Source organism: Mesocricetus auratus, unplaced genomic scaffold (genome assembly GCF_017639785.1).
Source record: "Mesocricetus auratus isolate SY011 unplaced genomic scaffold, BCM_Maur_2.0 Super-Scaffold_100009, whole genome shotgun sequence".
NCBI classification, from domain to species: Eukaryota; Metazoa; Chordata; class Mammalia; order Rodentia; family Cricetidae; genus Mesocricetus; species Mesocricetus auratus.
In genome coordinates, this window is record NW_024429193.1 from 45,454,839 (window position 1) to 45,459,687 (window position 4,849).

Genomic DNA, 4,849 nt, shown 5'->3' on the forward strand with positions numbered 1-4,849 from the left:
GTTTATTTTTCTCCTGTATATGCAGTGGTCCAGTAGGTCCCTGAGTAAGTGTTTGTGGAGATAAATACATACTTCTGTTTTCCAAATGAGTAACATCAGTTTGCCAGATTGTATTGTACTGTAGGCTTCTAGGATTAACTCCTGAGGGCTTTAGAGGAGGAACTCTTATATATGGTTGATATGATCTGCAGATGTGAATTATCTATTTTTGTGATTTTATATGAATCATTGGGAATCTATATTCCTGTCCAAATGGCATGGGTCATATCATGCAATTGAGTGGTTTCTTGTAGAGTTAGTGCCTCTGAGGCTATCACCAGTCTATCTGTACATTCATTGCCCTTAGTCAGGAACACTGGGAGACTTGGGTGCCCCTGGCAGTGTTGAAGGTAAATTGGTGCCTCTTGACCCCCTATACTAGACTTAAAAGCCACAACGAGGGGGAGATATGGGGTTATAATCTAATAGAATGTGGGTTTGTGAGATATGGGGAAGTAAGTTCACCACATAGAGACTGTCTGAGAAAAGATTGCAGGGCTCAGAGATGTCCGGGAATTTCAGTGTCACAGCCCTGCAAGGAAGACATCTTAAGGGTGAGTCTCTGTAAAAGAGGAGCCCATTTGGACAGCCCATAGTGGCAAACAATACTCCCCATAAAATCCTTTTAATGATTAGCCTGAGCAAGCCATTCAACATCTGCCATATAGAAGGGTAATACAATGATATGGGGGTCTAGCCCATAGTGTCACTGGGCATGGGTCCTGCTTTTATGTCAGTGAGCTGATCTGCCTGAGAGTATACCCGGGGTCTAATCTGTGCTTGTAAGGCCAGGATCAGAGACTGGGATTGGTGTTGCTTGGTACCTACACATAGGGAGGCTACCATCCATATGCTCAGGGAACTGTCTTTTAATCCTGTGCAGGCAATTCCAGGGTTTCCATTCATTCCTTCCCATACCAGCAGCTTGATAAGCTGTTCTCTAAGGTCCCCTGGAAGTAGCTTGTGCTGAACATTCTGTTGGACCCAGTCTATAAACTCTGGAAAAGGCTCACCAGACTCCTGCCTCAACCCAGCTATGGGGGACTCAATAGGCCCCTCATTCAGTTTAGCCCAGGCATTCAACCCAGCCTGCCTTACCTGAGTCATATAATGCCCAGTGATCCCTGCTTGCTGAATCACAGTAGAGAAACTGTCTCTGATTCCCAACAGCATAGCATAGGTAATAGGTCTTACCTATTTGCTTCAGCTCGCATCCTACATTCCTCCTTATAAAAGGCACACCATTTGATAAACTGAGAACTATGGAGAACATTCTTAGATAAATCCAACCAGTCCTTAGGGATACATAGATGGTAGGCAATGTTCTGCAACAGGGTATGTGCCTAAGGGAAATTAGGGCCCTCTTCTGCCACGGCATTGTAGAGCTTTTTAAGATCGATGGCAAAAGAACTTCAAAGCAAGTGGAACACAAGCCAAAGATAAGGTTTCTTCTCATTATATACACAGATGCTGAGAAAGTCATGAGTATCTTTGTTCAGGGTCTTAGACCAACCACAGAAGGTTGAGCTGGATCCAACGAAGGGTAGATACATTGCTCACCTGTTACCCGGCCTCCCATATCCTGGAGATAATCAGATGCAGCAGGGAGTCTAGTCAAGCAGGAACTCCTTTATTGTCCCACAGCAAGCATCTTTTAAATCAAAAAATTGCACAGCAGGAAAACAGCCAGCCATTGATTTTTAAGATCAGCCTATTACGTGCCTAGGCACCATATGCTTTACCTAGTACACACAAGCTGTTTATGCAGTGACCTCATCTGGCTTGATCTAGGAAACCAATCATTTTTTTTTGTAAACAACTCAGTAACCACCCATCTAACTTCAAAGACAGGCCTCTTGGAACCTTTCCAGAGGTTCATCTGTAATAGCATCTTTGGTCAAGGTTTACTCGGGGCTGAGCCTATCACAGTGTACATGAGCAGTCAGATCAAGGTTTACTCAAGGCTGAGCCTGTAACTATATACATGAGGGGTCATCAGTTGTGTCTTTTGAGTCTTTGTTCTGATTAGTCTGACCATCCTATTGAAAAGGCAAGGCCCAAAGACACAAATTAAGGTCATTACTATAAAGGAACCCAAGAGAATGAAGACTGCCATATCCAGGAGTCCATTACCATTTTCTCACACCTCCATTGTGCACAGCAAAATACTTACACCCTACCACACTTGGATATGTCCTTTGCTGTTCGATTGCTCCAGGGGAATATGTAAAAGTCAGTGTTCCTTAAGGCTGCCCTACTGGGAACATGTGAGCAAATCGGGGACTGGGGTCTGATAAATGGGGGAGGTGGCACCCCACAACCCTCCACATTCATTGATCCAGTCTCCCACTTCCCAAAATCCTCGGGCCAGGTCACAGAGGTCAAAGAAGAGCATGGACCATCAGGTCTGGAGAACTGCCTCATTTATGGTTCTGTTGAGGACATCTCCAATGGTGGCACCAATCACCATCCATGTCATCTTTAGGAAGCAATGAGAGTATTGCTGGTTGGTCACGGGAACAGTCAGCATCAGCAGCAGGAGCATCAGAGCAGTCAGGAAGAGGGACATCATCTGTAATTTTTAAAGATTACAAGAGCTTCTCAAGTTTTTGAAGCCCTTGGACATGATTAGGTATTATTGTATTGTCTCTATTATTTTGGAAAACAAGTCTTGACCACCATTGTTGTTTGTTTTCTTGTTTGTTAACCTGTTCTTGGTCACCTCCTGCATTGTAGGAACAGTCAGGAATTCTGTATTTCTGGCCAGAAGCCAGCAAGGCACTTCCTCCCCTATGGGGAAGACACATCCAAATTATCTTCAAAGTGTAATTAATGGGTCTGGGCCCCTACATTTGGATGATAGAGGGTCTTTCCATTTGACCTTAACTTGAGGTTTGGGGTTTACGTGGCCCCAATGATTTGGAACTTTGATACAGTTATTCCTTGGAAAAACTTAAAATATTAATAGTAAATAAAACCATTCCTAGTTATAAATGGGGGATATTGCCCCTTTTGTTTTAAAATTTTTTCTTTAAGAAATGGATGGTTTCTTTCACAATTATTTGTATCTGAGGGTTGTAAGGGATTCCTGTAGTATGTTTTATGTGCCATCTATGGAAAAATCTTTTTTACTATTTAAACTAGAAACAATTTTGTTTCACATGTCAATCCCAGCTCCTTCTCCTACTCTTCCTTTCCAGCCCAGACCAACCTAACCAAAGCCCTACCCAAACCCCACTCCACTCCCCAGGGAACGTGATGCTCTCCCTGCAGGGTATTTAAAGGCTGTCATATCACCTTGGGCAAGGCCTAGGACTTCTCCCATGTGTACAGACTGAGAGAGCATCCCTCCATGTGGACTGGGCTCCCAAAATCCATTTGTATGCCAGGGATAAATATTAATCTATTAACTGAGGCCCCATAGATTGCTAAGGTCTCCTCACTGACACCCAAATTTAGGGGGTCTGGATCAGTCCCACTCTGTCCTCTCAGGCATCAGTCTGGGGTCTATGAGTTCCCCCTTGTTCATGTCAGCTGTTTCTGTGGGTTTCACCAGACCAGTCTTGACACATTTGCTCATCACACTTCCCTGTCTATAACTGGGTTACAGTTCAGTTCAGTGTTTACCTGTGGGTGTCTGCCAATGCTTCCATCAGTCACTGGATGAAGGCTCTGGGATGGCATATAAGGTACTCACCTATCTCATTGCCAGGGGAGGGCATTTTAGGTAGCATCTCCACTATTGCTTAGATTGTCAGTTGGTGTCATCCTTATAGATCTCAGGAAATCTCACTAGTGCCAGATCTCTCCTCAAGCCTACAATGACTCCATCTGTTATGGTTTCTCTCATTCTGCTCTCCTCTATTCTTCCCCTGAGTCAGTCTTCCTGATCCTCCATATCCTCCTCTCCCTTCTTCTTCAAATCCGGTCTTTCTACCAGGTCACTCTCCCCTCCCCCATGTTCCCAATCCACTCAGGAGATCCTTGCCCATTCTCCTACTCTAGAGTAACATGCATATCTCTCATAGGGTCCTTCATGATTCCCATACTCTCTGATTGTGGGTTTGTAGGCTAGCACTCTCCTGTTCCATGTCTAAAATCCAGATATAAGTAAGTACGTACCAAGTTTGTCTTTTTGTAGCTAGGTTACCTCAATCAGGAAGGTTTCTTCCAGTGCTATCTATTTGCCTACAAATTCCAAGATTCCATTGTTTCTCTTCCACTGAGTAGTACTCTATAGGATAAATGTATCACATTTTCTCTATCCACTCTTCAGTAGAAAGTCATCTAGGTTGCTTCCAGGTTCTGGTTATTACAAATAATGTTGCTATGCACATAGTGGAACAGATGTCCTTGTTGTATGAATGTGTATCCTTTGAGTATGCCTAAGAGTGGAATTGCTGGATTTGTGGTAGACTGATTCCCAGTTTTCTGAGGAATCTCCATAGTGATTTTCAAAGTGGCTGTATGAGTTGGTACTCCCACCAGCAGTGGAGGAATGTTCCCCTCTCTCCAAATCCTCTCCAGCATAAACTGTCATTAGAATTACTGGCAAAGCAAGGGCCATTATCAGTGATAACCTGTGTGGGTAATCTTGGGTTGGGAAACATTGCAGGAAATGTACATGAGCATGTTTATTTTTCTCCTGTATATGCAGTGGTCCAGTAGGTCCCTGAGTAAGTGTTTGTGGAGATAAATACATACTTCTGTTTTCCAAATGAGTAACATCAGTTTGCCAGATTGTATTGTACTGTAGGCTTCTAGGATTAACTCCTGAGGGCTTTAGAGGAGGAACTCTTATATATGGTTG